General features: G+C 47.7%; 1 protein-coding gene across 1 annotated transcript in view; it reads left to right on the plus strand.

Moving 5' to 3' along the window:
- The first annotated feature begins 8,916 nt into the window (after positions 1 to 8,916).
- The window catches only part of Bean1 (brain expressed associated with NEDD4 1), a 47,352-nt gene continuing 38,838 nt past the window's right edge, over positions 8,917 to 17,430 (plus strand). Inside the window, exon 1 of the mRNA XM_076915710.1 lies at positions 8,917 to 9,274. The gene's annotated coding sequence lies outside the window, so the exon portion shown is untranslated. The remainder of the gene's footprint in view (positions 9,275 to 17,430) is intronic.

Genomic DNA, 17,430 nt, shown 5'->3' on the forward strand with positions numbered 1-17,430 from the left:
ACCTCTCCAGCAAGTCGGGCAAGCATCTTAGTGGGTGACCTCTGGAAAGCATGTGCTCCGTGCCTGCCAGGCCTGGGGTTCCCTCCCTTCAGTCTGTTACCAAGGGGAAAAAGGTGGAGGGGGGATGGAGAAAGACATACAGAACAAGGGGTGGAACAAGAAGGCGTCCACATTCATCACAAGGTCATTGTGCATGGCTAATTGTATAATCAACCGCAGATGTGACCAGAGTCGGCTAGACCAGAAACAAATGTCCAAGGTCAAGAAATACTAATCGGCTCTTTCTGATGTGCTTCTCTCTGACTAGAAGATCCCAAGGGAAGCAGAAGGAGAAAAGAACTCATCTAGAGCATGCCTTGAGGGCAAACTTCCAGAAACTTCAGTCATTTGGAAGCCAAGCAGGAATTGGAAAGAAATACATAAAAAGCTTCTGTAAATGTGATCAATACTTATCATCGGAGTCAAGGCCATGACAGCAAGGGACAGAGGAAGAGCTATCAGAAACCGGAAGCACCTGAAGGGACACAGCAGCTGTGAATGACTAGGGATCCTGAATTGGAACAGAAAAATGACATTCTCAAAAAATTGGCTAGGATCACATACAATATCCTGTTAACCTCCATATTTTAGGATTTTATATGTTGTTGACATCATATGTTGTTAACATTGGAGGAAGCTGGGTAAAGTGTATACATAAACTCTTTGTACTGATCTGCTGGCTTTTCCTTAAGTCTAAAAATATTAAATTTAGAAAGGAATTTTGTGTGCAGCCAGCAACATCCTGGTAAAGATGGTGACATTGTCCCCACCAAACTGGGTTTTGCTGGTTGTCCATGAACTATAGCTTGCTAACTTATTTAGTCAGTTAATTTGTGATTTTGAAAAAGGTCTTACTGTGTGGATCAGGCTGACCTCAAGCTCCTGGAGACCTCCCTGCCTCTGCCTTTCAAGTGCTGGGATCAAAGGCATATGCCAACCATGCATGGCCCTAACTTCCCAATTTTGTGTCCTACTGTTCTCTCAAGAAGCTCACAGTTCTTAATGGAAGAACATCAAGCTGGGGGCTTGATGTTGAACTAGACTCAGTTCCTACCCTGGAGAAGCAGGCCTGGGAGACAAATGTGTACACAAGCAAACTTTGCCTGCTATACACAAAGCTCTATTTGTAAAGTCTGGGGGTGGGGGTTGAGGGAAGGGGCCATAGAAGTCTCCAAAGGGGCCATTGGGCTGTCTAAAGCGGCCAAGATACAGAGTGAAGATGGACAGGGACTAGAAGAGAACCTGGACAGATGGGCAGGGCCCTCATCAGAAAGGACCTGGACCCTGCTGCCACAGGGCCCTGTGGAAGGAAAACCTAAGCAGAGATGTTGCCAAAGAGCTTTGACGAGGACAAGGATGGGCAAATACCAATCCTTCAAGAGTTTGAGTCGTGGTAAGGAGACCAGTCTGTGCCTTGCCTTACTCCAACCCCACTCACAGTTCTCAGGCTCAAGCCTGAGGCTTTGCTCATAGCAGGTAAGCACTCTCTCACTGGACTGTGTCTCCAGCCCACGTTTTATAATCCTTTCAAAGTTCTGAGATAGGGCCTAACTAATTCACCTAGACGATTCTTGAACTCTGTGTAGCCCACGCAGGCCTCATCTTTGCCATCCTCCAGCACCCGAAACCTGAGTAGGCACCACCAGTCCTAGTTTGTGTCCTGCTTTAGAAGTGCACCTATATGGCAAGAAAATGACCAAGGTGACAGTCCTCACGGAGATGCTGAGAAAACAGCGCCTTAAACATTAGTCCAAGTTCACGCACGAGCTTCCATCTCCCCACCTAAAGACATTTAACTATGCTCACCGGGGTATAATTGTTCCTGCAAAATGTTATAATCAGCATACGTGTTTCAGGAAACAGCTTCTCGCAGAAGCATCTCAAGCTCATCACCGACAGCTTAAAATGACTAGTAATCAGAATAGCCCACAGCGCCCTGAAAGTATGTATAGTAATCATACATCAATTAAAGACATGAAAATGACTGGCAGGTAGACTAGGGCCCATCAGATAGAAACTGCCCCAACTCCCTTGGTGCTGGGTTCTGACATTCCCTACTCAGAGTGTCATGAAGGGGCACATGTGGCTAGAAACTTTCTTGAACTCCCAGGAATCATCAGCTCTGAGAGAGAAGACCAGCATGAAAGAGAGGCAGGGCAAAAGTCACCCTTCACATTAGCCACACCAGTGAAAACCCACCAAAAATCTAAATGGTTTGTCCCGAGATACACAATAGGTATACAGAAGAGAAGGGGTTTGAACTTTGGTCTTCTGATTCCAGGCCCCCAGAGCTAGAGGCTGAGAGAACATTCCAGTGCTTTCTGTAACTCTCTGTGTGCCAGGCCAGCCCCACTTTTCCCTCAACATGACCCTGATTCATTTTCATATCTACCCTCTAAGATATCATTGGAAAGCATAGACACACACAGAGATACACAGACACACACGCCCAGAAGAGCTTTTCCATAGAAGAAAGATGATGTTTTCTGTAAGGAAATAAGTCAGGACAAAAGAAAACATAATTTTTTAAGTGAGCAAATTGGGAAAAAAATAGAGACAGGGGACTAAAAACTCCAGAATGACACAGAAATGTACAATTCCCACATATGCAAGAGATGAAATTTCGACTTACCCCAAACAACCAACTCTCCACCCCACCCACCCCACCAGGACTGAATAAGTAGCAGAGGGAAGCATCATATGACAAGGTATGCAATATTCAAGAGATGCCGTCAAAGAAATGAAAAGACAAGGGAAATGGCTATTCAGAAGAAAGGAGACTATTTTTGTAGCCTGGAAATTCTTGCACAGACAGAATAAATATTACGTCCCTTTCCTTCTGCCTCTTCTGTTTGGAATCCCATGCCCACACCCCACCCACACGCCACCCCCTCCACCTTCAAGCTGGGAGCCCAACTCTCTCACTGAAACTGGACTTGTACACGCCAACCAGATACATTATTATTTAGTATTAGTATTGTTACAGCTTTTATTATTATTATTATTATTATTATTATTATTATTATTATTATTATTACTACTACTATAGTTTAGTAGTAAGATGTACATCATTCTGCTGTTCAGAGAACCTGCACAAAGAAAAATGTAGTAGTGTACCAGCATCCAGTGCAGGGTCAGCACTGTGGCACCACCTGAAAGCTCTCTCCCAGTCACAACATTGTCCCTAACAGAACCCGCCCAGACTTTCAAGCCTTTCAAGACTTTCTTCCTGCTATGGGTCTTTACGTAAACAGTCATACAGTGTCTGGCTTCTTTCACTTAACACTGTCAGTTTTCCATTCTGTAGCCTGTGGCTGTCCTACTCTCACTCTTTTGGCTAGAGTCTGTCACGTGACTCTACTACAACTTGTTCTCCCTTGGATGAACAGAACAATAAACATGGCCATGGGTTGCACGCTGTGCTCTGAGTTAACTCTCTATAATTCCTTCAATGCCTAAGTTCAGGGGATGTCAATATTATGCTTCCAAACTTTTTGATTAGACTCCAGTGCAGTCTCTGAAAACTTGTGTCTGCAAGTTGATATTATTTTAAATGCCAAAATCTGTCTTTTGCAACTCAAGATACTTCAGTCCAGGGGCCACCAGAGAAAAAAACAAAAACAAACAAACAAACAAAAACAAGTAGAAAAAAGCCGTAAGAAGTGTGTTTTTCTTTGCTCTCTCATGCAAGTTAGCATTCAACATTTGTATATAACATAGATTGAGACCTCACTGCATATCCAGAACTGAATTCACTACTTTGTGGACATTAGTATTGGTGTTGCTCCTGACAACAGTCCCAGAAAGTAGCTTTGGTTTTCCTCCTAGTCTCTATGCATTGTGTTTCTCCCTCATCCTTACATTTTACTGTATAAACCCTTTTCAATGTCTCCTCTTCCAAAAAGCCCTCCAGGGCTAATCCAACCCATATTCATTTTCCCTCTCTTCTGGGGATCCAAGACTCAGGTGTGTGCAATAATAGGAAAAAAATATCCGACATAAGAAAGACCCATCTGGATAGAATACCACCATGCTTACTACTGTAAATGGATAAAGGATTTAAGGATTTAAAAAATCACAAATGTCATACAAATATAAAGTGAACACATGTCTCAAATTTTTATTTAACTTACTAGTGAAAGAATCATTGAAGATCAAGAGTTCAAGGTCAGGGACTAGAGAGATGGCTCAGCAGTTAAGAGCACTGGCTCCTCTTCCAGAAGACCTGAGTTTGATTCCCAGAACACACAGGAAGGCTCATAACCATCTGTAACTTCAGTCCTAGGGGATCTGATGCCTACATATGCAGACATAAATTCAGGCAAAATATACACATGCATAAAATTTTTTAAAAAATAAATTTACAAAGAAGTTCAAGGTCATTCTTGAATATATAGTAAATTCTAGGGTAGAATAGGCTACATGAAATATTATCAAAAAGAAAGGGGGCTGGAGAGATGGCTCAGTGCTAAAGAGTACCGGCTGCTCTTCCAGAGGTCCTGAGTTCAATTCCCAGCAAGCACATGGTGGCTCACAACCATCTGTAATGGGATCTGATGCCCTCTTCTGGCGTGCAGACATGCATGCAGAACATTCAAATGTAAAATATAAACATATAAAGTTTTGAAGAATGGAAGGAAGGAAGGAAGGAAGGAAGGAAGGAAGGAAGGAAGGAAGGAAAGAAAGAAAGAAAGAAGGAAGGACAGTGTGTTTGCTGCTCTTCCAGAGAACCCATTTGGTTCCCAGGACCCATGACAAGCAGCTCACAACTGCTTGTATCTCCAGGTTCAGGGACTCAAATGCCCTCGTCTGGCCTCCTAGGGCACCTGCAGGCAGGTGGCATACACAAATATGTACATATAAGTAAAATTTCTAAAGATAAAATCATTTCTCTTCAATGAAAGGGAGAAGGAAGAGTGGAGGACTATCTGGGGTCAGTAGTGGGGAGAGGAGACAGGGAAGGTGATGTGGGCAGATGGAAGCAGAGTATACTGACATGTTTGAAAATGCCCTAAGGAAGCTAATTGTTTTGGATTACTCTATTTTTTTACTTTTAAAGGCTGTTATGACCTATTTTAATGGAGACTCCAAAGAATGCAAACTTATGAACAGCTGTAGCCCAGCTCCCACAGACTTCATAGACAACTCAAAGGACATGAAAATGTGCATCACTTCCCATTTTCTAGAACTTGTAGTTTACTACAATAGTTCAGAAGCCATGGCAGGAACAAAGCCCTAGAGAGACAAATGACAATATTCAATTTAGACGACACCTGGCTTTTTATTATTATTATTAAAAATAAAAAAACAACTCTCACTCTTCCTTGGTGCTGCCTACCCAGCTATACATCACTGGAGAATCACTAAATGCCAAGGACCTTGATCTCTACATCTGTGTGTGGGGTGGGGGGTGGGGATATTGTGTACACAAAAGTGCCAAGGTCCCAGCACATCAGAGCTATCCCCAAGAAGTATGGATGTTTCCCTGTTGCATGAGTTTCCTCATTCTCTGTAAGCTGTCACCTCTGTGCTAGTGACTTTAGAAAAGACCCTCTCTCCACCACCTCCCACCAGTCATGAGCCAAGGTCCCTTGTTTCTTCAACACCTAGTGCCACCAGAACAAGCTCCAGGGCACTGGCAACATCATTTATGTAGAAAGAAGAAAATTCTTCATCAAATTGACAGAAGAGGTTTTCCTCCCACACCCTTAAGGTCAAGGCCATGTGGAGATTCAGGTCCCTTATGAGATAGTTCAAGACTAGAAAAGCATTGCACCACACTTCTATAAAAGTGTGCCAGATGACTTTAGGAACCTGTTCTTTACAAATTGAAATTGCTTTGGGGGAGGAGGTAATTCCCCATCAGTGACACGGGTAGCATGAAGCATGCTGTGTGACTCTAGGGTTAAGTCTCAACAGTCAGCCTTCGGAGGGTCTCAAGGAACGGTCATGAGAAGTCCCCATGGTCCACTCTACAGTGCTATACAACAGACTGGTAATTTATAGTGCACAGAAATACATTTGGCTTCTGTCTCTGAAGGCTCCAAAGTCTAAGATCAAGGGCCACACTTTGGGACTGGGGTTCTGGGGAAGTGGGGTGGAGATGGGACTTGGTGTTGCTCCATAGTATGTTTCCAAGTATCCCACAGGTAAAGAGAGCAAGGGAGGAGAGCTTCTAAGGATGCCACTCTAGTGTCCCAACTCCCTCTATAACAGCTCAGATAGCTCTTCAAATTACCCACCTTTCAATCCTCTTGCATTAGGAATTCTAATACATGGACGACTCTGAGCAGATATTCAAACCTTACCATGACCCCATGAATCCCTGAAGGGCTTCCCTCTGCAGCTTCCCTGCCTGATTCTTGATGGAGTAGACGCCAGACATCACTATGCATTCCTGATGTCCACGAAGCACACTGACATACCAGCTGGCTTAAAAGATAATCATAGACATGTACAAACTTACCCATCAGGATGTCTACTGAGGTGTTGTCTACAGGTAGAGAAGGAAAACAAGCTCGATCTCCACCAGTAGAGAAAGAACTAAATAGAATCCCGCATGACAGTAGTGGGCAGCTGTTCACACTGTGAAACAGGTGAGGAGAGAGGCCACGCTCAGCAAGCTCATTCTATTTAAGAATGTATGTGAGTACAACTTTTTTTTTTTAAGGAGAAAAGAAATGCAGTATTAGAATGGGTGGGTTTGCCTTCTTCCTTCTCTGGTGTTTCCCTCGAATCCTACTCTTGTCTGTATCTGTGGATGGGTAGAGATACAGAGACGGCGGGCAAGCAGTCACAATCCAACCCATTTAAGCAAGTCCCAGCCTCACCAAATCTACTTGAAACTGCTTGTATTAGTTAGGGTTTACTGCTGTGAACAGGTACCATGACCAAGACACCTCTCATAAGGACAACATTTAATTGGGGCTGGCTTACAGGGTCAGAGGTTCAGTCTATTATCATCAAGGTGGGAACATGGCAGCATCCAGGCAGGCATGGTGCAGGCGGAGCTGAGAGTTCTACATCTTCATCTGAAGGCTGCTAGTGGAAGACTGATTTCCAGGCAGCTAGGATGAGAGTCTTAAGCCCACGCCCACAGCAACACACCTACTCCAACAAGGTCACACCTCCTAATAGTGCCATTCTCTGGGCCAAGCATGTACAAACCATCACACCGCTTCTGGTTCCAAGGCACAGGTTTCTCAAACCAGAGATACCTGTTTTCTCAGAAAACAGGGTGGGAGTGTAAAGCAACGAACTTTTTAAGGCTGCGTCTTCCCACTCAAAATGAGTCACCCACACCCCATGGCCCTAAAACATATACACCCTGAGCCTTGCCAAAGAGTGACCACTCAACAGCTAAACTATCCTTCTGGATCAACTTCTGTCTGTTCACTGAGTCCCGTCCAGTCTTGGTGCAGCAAGCAGAGCTGTGGCCTAGTAGTCAGCCTCCAGTCCTCACTCCCTGGTTTGGTCCTATCTTCTCTTTTCCTGGTCTTTTATTTGTTCATCCACAAAAATAAATGAAATGTCTGGGTTTGGACAAACGGCCCAACCGAGTCGTTTCTTAGGATCCTTCATGGTGACCCTATTGTTCACATGGCCCAAGCTCCCCACCCCCATGATAGTCCCAGTGAGCTGAGATGAACCCCTCTATGTGTTCAGAAGGGAGCCAGTCGAGGATGCAGAGTCCCAAATGAACAGTTACCTACCGAGGTTGGGAGGGGCTCTAACCCTGACTCCCCACATGGAAACAGGAGCCATGGTGCCTTGCAAAGCTAAGGTACAAAGCCCTCTGTTTTCTCCGGGAGGCTGCTTTGTCCCCACCTCCCAGTTGGCGCCTGCAGCTGGCTCACTTCTCTTCCACAAGGTCCCCAGGGCTCCTCTGCTTCCCCAAGGTTTTATCATCAACATGTTCAGCTCTTTGTCATCATGTTTTATTTTCGAGAACTGCCTTCCAGCCAGTGGCAGGCGTCAGGGTTTCGGATGCCCTTCCTCCTTCAAACCTCAGCTCCCTCATGAATAAAATAAGGGTTTGAAGAGGGTTGGCAACAACTCAATTTATGGATTCCCTGGTCAGATTTACCAAGTGTCAGCCTGGGCAGACCCGTGCAGTCTCACCAAGATGCACCAGCCCTTGTGGGACTCTCCCAGATGAATAAATGTTCCAGATGAGCCTACCAGTAACTGTAGAGCACACCAGCGTATTTAAGTGTGCAACAGACAGGGACCTTGTGGTAATGATGAAAAATAATAATAAGCCCGGGGATGAGCTGCGGCATGCCAGAGGCCACAAAGTGGGGTGCATGCAGGGCAGGAGCTAGAGCCCAGGTCCCTCCCCGGAGCCAGGCATCTTCTAAGGCAGGTTTGCATCTGCCAAGACTGAGCACCAGGATAGAGGGCATCAGGTGGCCAAGGGAAGAAGAAAATAGGCCTGCTGATAGCTCAGTTGGAGGCCTTGGTCAAGCCTACGTGAAGAGAATTCTAACAGCTGCGAACCAGCGGCTTTGACAGGCTCCTCTGCCCATCCCAAAGGCCAGCAGCCTGTGTCCCTTCTGCTGTCCCCACCCTGCCTTCTGCCCTTAGCTCTTGCCTCTGTCCAACCTTTCTGGCTGTCCATCCCTGACATATGGTTGGTCCACCTTTCTCTGCACGTGTCTGTCTGTCCACCCTTCACAAGTCTGCCCAGTGCGCCGGCCTCCCTACATCCCTTGGCCTCCCTGCCGCCCTGCCCCGCCCGCCCGCCCGCCCGCCCGCCGCTGTGTGGGTGTCGGGCTGGCTGTGCGCAGAGGGGCGCGGCTCGCCGCTCCCACCTCCTCCGCGTCCCCATCTCAGCAATGACCCGGGTCGTGGCGCCGCTGAGCTGAGACCGGGGAAGCCGCGCCGCCGCCGAGGAGGACCCGAGAGGGTGACGGTGGCGCGAGCGGCGGCGCGGGGACGGCGACGGGCGGCCGGGCGGGGCTGCTGCTGCTGCAGGGCAGGGCAGGGCAGGGCCCTGGAGACCGCCGGCGGCGGTTCGCCCGGAGACCGCGGGCGCGGGTCGGTTCTGCCCGGCCTCTCCGGTGCGCCCCGCCCCTGCACGCACCGCAGGCCCAGGCGGAGCAGCGGGACGCCCCAGCCCAGCCCGAGCGCCGTGGCATCCGAGCGGGAGCCGGAGCCCGAGCGGGACCGGAGCTGGAGCCGAAGCTGGAGCCGGCACTGCGGCGCACGGAGCGGAGCGCCGCAGCCAAGCCGAGTAAGGGGCGCGGGGCGAGGGGAGGGCCGTAGACGGGGGTACCGGCTGCTTACGCACGCGGCCGGGGACGCGCTGGGCGGCGGGGGACGCGGTCCCGCGGAACCTGAGCGCACGAGGAACTGAGCTGTTTCCCTGAGAGTCCTGCGCTTCCTGATCCCGCATCCCCCCACCCCCGAGAGGGTCACCGGGACCCGCGAACTCCCAGGAAACGCGAGGAATCCGAGGTCCCCCGCCTGCCTGAGTCTCAGATGAGTATCCTCCTAGGGTGTAAGCCCATGACAGGGTCCCCAACCCTGCGCCCTCGATTTGAAGGGTCGCGAACCAGCCCACTCAAGAAAAGACACTAGGGCGCGCTCTTGTCTGGGGTGAGAGAGAAGGACTGGGGTTCTCCAGAGTTTGAGCCTGAACCCTCTCCCACCACCTTAAGCCAGGAAGTTTGACGCTCTAACATTGTCGCACCTAGGACAGAAAGAGAGTCCTCCTCACCACCCCCTGGCCCCTCCCTCCATAAGGCAGACTTTCCCCGTGCGTCTCTTGCAAAGGACTCGAAGCTGAATCCGAGCTGGCCTGGCGGTTCCGCTGACTGCGCAGCGCTGAGTGGTACCTGCCACTCTCTCCTTCCCAAGCTCAGCAATGCCCGTTCTGCCCCCAGCTTACTCCTTTCCTGATAGATTGTCCTTCGGGCTCTGCGGTCCAGGGACAGGCTCGTAGGATCGACCCTAGGCTACCTTCCTCAGCCACTCCTGTGTCAGCATAGGCGGCCAAACCCAGGCTGGGAAGGGGTGAGCACAAGTGACATACTGGAGAACCAGGGAGCTATAAGAGTCTTCATTCAGAGTCCAAGTGAACCTGAGGGCCAACAGATGGCCCTCTAGACTCTCCTCAATGATAAGCACTGCTTACTAGATGACTTCACCTCTGACTGCCTCAGTTTCCCTCTTTGAAAAGTATGCATGATTCTGTTAGTGGACTGCAGGATCTTTGGAGCCATGAGACACCCCTTTGGCTGATTTCCCAGCTGTGTGACCTTAGGCAAGACACTTGACTTCTCTGAGCCTCAATATCCCTCACCTAGAATGTATGGAAGATGAATCCAGATTACTAGATGATTCTTCTGTGGAACGTGACACACATCTGGCTATTGACTGCATTTGGCCACAGGTGTCTGTTTCCTGAGGCAAAGCGAGTTTACTGTGAGGCAACATGGTGCTCCCTTCTTTCTCACCCTCTGTGAAGGCCTTGGGCTCCCTGGGAGCCTACTGACACCTCCTTGCACAACAAGACTTTCCTTTAGCCTCCCCCTTTCTCGGACACTTGCTGACATCTTCTGCCCCGCCCAAACCTTTCCTATGCCCCGCCCAAACCTTTCCTATGCCCCGCCTAAACCTTTCCTATGCCCCGCCCAAACCTTTCCTATGCCCCGCCCAAACCTTTCCTATGTCCCGCCCAAACTTTTCCTACGCTGAATTGTCCAGGTTTCAAGAGGCTCGCTGACCAAAAGGGGTACTCTGCCTTTTTTTTTTCTTTTGCCTTCGGCTGGTACTTGCCGCCCCAAACTGAGGCCCCCTACATAGCGTTCATACTCTATACAAAAGAATTTACACACCTCCATCTACTCTGGTTTAGTGAAGAAAGGATTGCTTGCCGTGGGGTGACTTGGGTGAGCCACAGGTGATGGTTCCAACAGGTATCAAGATGCCCAGTCAATGGGACAGTGAGATTACCAGGAGCCAGAAAGGTAACCACTATGATTCCTTGCCAACTATGGCGTGTCTATCCAGACCATAGACATAGGTCAGGGGACCCCATGATGAATCTACTGAAGGAACTGGAGCTGGTGACAGTCAGCATGATTTGAATTTAAGAGTTGGCCAGATTTCTGGAAAGGATCTTCCTGAGTCTGGGCAGCTGGGGCCTTAGGCCTAGAGCAGACCAGTCACATGCCTAGGGCTTAGGAAAGCATCCACGGGGTGGCACAAAGGTTGTAGGGAACCAGGAGCATTGATAGAAGGAAAGTAGGTGACACTCCTGTCCCTGCTACCCAGAACTAGATGAAATCAGGAAATGTGTCTACCTGTTGCTAGGCAGAATGGCTGTCTAGTGGTTCTTCCCTCCAGAAGTCCCTGTCTCCTTCCTATGTAATCTCCTCCATCCCCCCTCCCCATTCACTGACTAGGGTGTCCCATTCCCTGCATCTTCTGTAATCTTCTCCCCTCCCCCTTCCCAAAGGAGTTCATCAGAAGCTAATTAGGCTTGTTCTGCTGCTTCGCTCCGTATTTGGAGCACAGCTGATGGGGAGCGTGGTGGGGATGCGGGACGATCATGGGTCTTCGGCACTAATCGGCTAAGCACCCCTCAGAGGACATCGCCGTCTCTTGAGAGCCTAGTACCAAGCATATGGTAGGGAGTGGGAAGGTACCAATCTGTTCACAGCTTCTAAAAGAGAAACTGAGGCCAGGGAGGCTTGCCGCCTGGGAAGTGAGCTGCCAAATAAGAGTTGTGGCTGCCAGCCCAGCTTTTGGAGCTAGCAGCCAGGTTTCCAGCATTTGATTCTGGGCTGGCGCCCCCTGCCCTTCTCAGCCTCAGTGCTGTCTTGAAAACGGAATGAATATTGATTGCACACCTGCAAGAACAGCCATGAAGACTAAAGAAATAGTGCATACGAGGAGTATGACCATGTCCAGTGGACCTTGGCCGGGAGCCTTGTTGTAAACATCCCTTACACAGGATTTTGTAAGCACAAGCACTTTTGCTTTGATCTAAGACAAGATCGTTCTGGTACAGTAGCGGTGGGCAGGACCATCCTATAATCACCCCCCACGGTGTCAGTCTGAACACTGAGGTTCCTGAAGTTTAAGGACTGAAGCTGGGTATAGAATAGGTACCATCATTGTGACTCGTTGTAATTTTACACGGGGTTTGTGAAATTGATCATTAGCACATCTTAACTTCAGCGGCATGCAATTAGTTATCAAGATGATTCCTCCATGGAAATTTTAATGAGTTTGTGTCTAAGAGCTGAAAGTGAAGGTGCTAACTGTCCGGGGGACTATCACATTTTTAGACACTCCTTTTTTTTTTCCTGCTCAAACAATTATCAAATTCATTCTGTCAAATTGACTTAAAAGAGCAGTCTCCCACTCTTACTCACACCTCTTCAGTTTTCTCCGGAGCATTTATCACCTCCAACGTCCATAGCCCTTACTTCTCCATTACCTTCTCTCAGGAATATCACTCACTGTGATGTCTCCCAAGACTAGAGTGGCATTCAACATTCGGTAAGCTTTGCAAAATCGTAGAGAGAGGAGAGATGTAGGAGTTATGGAGAACCACAGGTCTGGGACGGTCTTGGGTAATGATTTATATCTTTAGGTTAGATATTGGGAAACACCTCTAATTGTGTGGGCATCTTGTTAATTGAGCATTACCAAATATATAAAGCTATTGGATAATCTAAAAAAAAAAAAAAGATGCCTCGTCAAACAGGAACTCTGCTATTTTTCATTATTCTTGCCAAGTATGTAGATCGATTAAAAACAAAATATTACAGTATAGGAGACGCTGTTCCCTCAAATATTTAGCAAATAAAAATTGCTTCCGGAGCTGAAAGAGATGGCTCAATGGTTAGGAGCTCCTGGTGCTGTTCTGGCAGAATACCAGTGTGTTTGGCTTGCAGTGCCCACACTGGGTGGCTCACAGCCACCTGTAACTCCTGCTCCAGGGGATCGGATGCCCTCTTCTGATCCCCAAGGCCCACGCACATGCACATATGAGTAGACATGCAAGCACACATGTGCACAAAGTAAAATAATAAGGAATTTTTGAAAAAGACTCGCTTAAGTATCATGGATAGCTTGGTAAATGTTAAGAGGAATGAAGATTACGGGGCCTGAGGATGCAAACTGTAATCTCAGCCACTCCAGAGCCTGAGACAAGGGAATCATGGGCTCTTGGCAACTCTGGGCTACAGAGTGAGTTCAATGTCAACCTGGGTTATTTAGTAACAAACATAATAATTTTTAAAAAAGTTTAGTGTCCAGAGTGTGTGGAGGATGTAACTCCATGGTAGAACACTTGTGTTCTATATACAAGACCCTGGCTCAATCCCTTATACCACAGAAAAGATTATTTTTCAAGTATCTTCAGGAAATTTCTTATCAGTAAATTAGATGGGAAGTTAACTTGAAAAAAAGAAGGAAATAACCTTTTCAGTAACAAAAGTTCAAAGTCAAATTAGCTTTAGCCTTTTCCCAATGAACTAGCATTGATTTCTTTTTTCTTCCAGCTATTTTCTACCACAAAAGATTCTTTTCTGAACCTTCATTTTGATGGTCTTTCAGATTATAAAATCAATACATTTCACTGTAGGAGATTTGGGATATCATAGAAAATATAAAATACATAAAAGTTCTCCTTAATCCCTCCAGTATATTCTATTTCCATCCTAATCTGTTGCTGTGTGTGAATGTTTTCATTAGGACTCTGTTCTACAAAATAAAGGTCATGCACAGTTCTATAACCTGGTTTTTTTCCTAAAATACTCAAGATTCTTTTTCCATTTAACATTATACTGAAGGTCTATAAGTCATTAAGATTTTTGGAAAACGTGATTTCATGACTACATAATATCCCATTACAAATGGGTACCATAGATTTCTCAGTCCTCACTTACTAGTGGCCACATTGAGATTATATCATACTTCACTGTCATAAATAATGCCTGCCTGGGTCTCTTCTGGTGTTACCAAGCCCGGAGTCAGGCTTCTTGGTCAAGACCAGAGCAGTTTGCAGATGGCCTAGCTTATGAAGTTGCCTAAGACATTAGACCTCTATGTTTTGTCCACAGCAGTGGGATTTACACCCTATAGAGCAATGGTTCTCAACCTGTGGGTTGTGACCCTTTGGGCAAACGTCTATCTACCAAAATATTTATATTACAATTGATAACAGTAACAAAATTACAGTTATGAAGTAGCAATGAAAATAATGTTCTGGTTGGGGGTCACCAGAACATGAGGAACTGTATTAAAGGGTCAAAGCACTGGAATGTTTGAGAACCACTGTTATAGAGGTACCGTTCTGGTAAATTAGTCCAGGTAGAGACCCCCAAACTGCCAGACAGATCTTGACCAATCCAGTACAGCACAAATGGGACCTGCCAGCGAGCTTCAAGGCCTCCTAGCCACCTCTGTGACCACTGAATTCTCCCACTCGCCCTCACTCCAACTCCTGAGTTCATTCTCCTGACGTCAACCACACTATAAATAGTGTGTGACTTAGCAGCACTTACCAAGGCACGGACCTCCCCATTGAGGAAGTCCTCAGCTGGGTCCCTTCCTGTGACAGAACAAAGTTCTGCTGGCGGTGTTAGACCTACAGGGGTGAGGTGGATAGCACCCATTGCAAGAGCATTGCGTCTAACCAAGTCCAGGAAAATTTCTCACTTCCTTCCTGCTCTGAGGGATCGAATGCCCACCCACAGATCCAGGGAACAAAGCCCTGCGAGATGATGTCATTCATTCATTCAATAGTCATTGTGTACTTCCTGCAGGCCAGGCAGGGTGCTAGGTTGTCTATGTCACTTACACCTACAGTCTGCAGTTGGCCCCTCTACACCGGAGTGGACTCAGAACCATGATCACCAACCTCCCCTTTCTCACCCTCTATCTCAGAGCCAAATGTCTGCCAAACTCACCTGTACTTTCGTGCCCAGGGCATTTGAATGCTCTGCTCCATTCAACTAGAGTTTCCTTTCCTAGGGAGCCACCCAGTTGACTTATCTTATCTCTGCTCACCTATCCCCCTCCTACCAAAGACCACTCTTCTTTATCTAAATGTTCCCTGCCTCTGTCCTGTCTCTGTCTCTGTCTCTGTCCTGTCTCCCCTGTTGCCCACCATACATGACCATTGCAAGAATAGTGGGGAATTTGTATAGCATCAGAACCAGTGAGAGGCATCTTCCCCATCACCTGTCATTCAGTGTCACCCTAAGCCCACAGATGTCCTCTAGAAACGACAAAAGCTGACCCTGTGGCTGCTCAGCTATGACTCTTCCTAGGATCCTTCTTAGGTCAATATGCTTGCCCTAAGACAAGCCCTCCTTCTGTTTCTGAATCTCAGAACCATCATCTATTAAAGTTCATATTGAGCTGGCAGTATGGGAGAGCCATGGGAGCAGGTGTGTCCCATGGCCTCTATGACATTAGCACTCCAGCCCATTCCTAAAGCCCTTCCTGCCTGCTGTCCCCTGGTGTGAGGCAGGTGGCTCCCCTGGCAGCATCCCCCAGGAGACCCCACACCCTCCTTACCCAGGTCTGAGCATCCCACAAGCCCAGAGTGGAGGTATACCAGGAGCAGGAACATAAAAGGATGTACAAATGACATGGTCTCCACACATGATTTAGCCACTTTAAAGCCTGGACTGCTGCCCGCCCACCCTCCCTTGTACTCTGAGCCAGGCAATCCAGTCGGAGATGAGTCACAGCTGAATCTGGTGTTAGGCTCAGAACAAGGCGGGCAGGGTAATAGTGACCTTAAATGGGCCCACACTGGCCAGGACAGGTGGGGTGCAGTCCCTACATACAGATAACCATGGTCTCAGCCCACCTGAACTAGGTATGTCCAAGTCCCATCACTGCCTGGCAGCTCTGATCACATGCAGGGATCCCGGGTAGGCACTTGTTCACATGGACACCATACATCCAGCTCCTTTGTCCAGGGGACTACAACAGAGTTTTGCCCAAACAGAAGGCCTGATGCCACCAGGTAGTGCTTTTCCTGTAGGTCACTTGAATATCCTCTAGTGGGAAGAAGGAGGAGAAAATACAGAAAGAGTTGAACATCTGCTTCTGTTGAATCCAGAGAAGCTCCATTAAAGGCTAGGGATATATATCAGGAATAGAGTGTTTGCCTGTTATACCTAGGACCCTAAGTGTGGTGATCCACATTTTCAACCCAGTGTTCGAAAGGCTGAAGCAAGAGGATCTTGAGTTCGAGGCCAGCATGGGCTACATAGCAAGACCTAGTCCAAAAAATTAAAAAATAAAAATATAAAAGTTTTTTTAATTAAAAAAAAAAGAGAAAAATTTCCAAAGATAAGAAAAGCCATTTTTTATGTTGCCAAGGATCCAAAGAGACCCCTCGAAAGCCTGAAAGGAACGGTGCTCGGACAGTTGTAGCCAGAGGCTATGTGTGAAGCGCTAGGTACACAGTACAGGGAATGGTGGCCTGGATGTGGCACATATCAGTGTCACCATAGACAACAGGCTACGTGGAGATAACCAAGTCTACAGGAAAAGCCTGCTCCTTGGTTGGCATGTGGATCTCTATTTGAAGGTTGTGTCTGCACAGTGCCGTATGTTAGTATAAGGCTAAAGCTGACTTACTGTAGCATTCCAGGTACTTGTGAAAATGTCCTCTAAACTGAGCCTCAAGCTACTGTGCATAAAGCATGCTGACCCTCCATGCTCCCAAGATGCTCTGGGTCTAGGATCATTTAGAGTTGGCTTCAAGGATGTCCACATGCTGGGGAAGTGCCTGATCCGTCACCAGCAGTTAAGGAGGCTTCACAGAGAGATCTCCTAAGCTGAGATTTGATGGTAACACAGGAGTTCTCCAAGTAGATAGCCAGAAACAATATGCCAGGGAAGGAAAACAGTCCCAAGTCCGAAGTCCAAGAGACCCACTGCCGCCTGCTAGTGGGCTAACCAGAACACCAAGGGCAGCCAGCCGATCTCCATGGATGCCACAGGCAGTAATTGAGGGACACCAGGAGTGGCAGCAGAGTACCTGTGTATACAGCTCTTCCTCTGTGACCTTGACCAAGTAAACTACCTTGGGCCTCAGTTTTCTCATCTGCCTAAGGTCCTGTCCCAACAGAGCAGGTGGTCTAAGTGGCACTTGACAAGCATTTAGCTGATGTGAACCACTTGTGTAGAGCCAAGTGTCCCCAGTTAGGATTCCAGCACCCACAAAAAGAAGAAAGAAAGAGAGGGAGGGAGGGAGGGAGGGAGGGAGGGAGGAAGCAAGCAAGCCAAAAGTAGCCATGTATACCTATAACTCAAAGCTGGCGGGGGTGGGGGGTGGACAGAGACAGGATCTCTGAGGCTTGCTGGCTCCTGGTTCAGTGAGAGACCGTGTTTAAAGAGAATAGGGTA

Source organism: Arvicanthis niloticus, chromosome 18 (assembly GCF_011762505.2).
Source record: "Arvicanthis niloticus isolate mArvNil1 chromosome 18, mArvNil1.pat.X, whole genome shotgun sequence".
NCBI lineage: Eukaryota > Metazoa > Chordata > Mammalia > Rodentia > Muridae > Arvicanthis > Arvicanthis niloticus.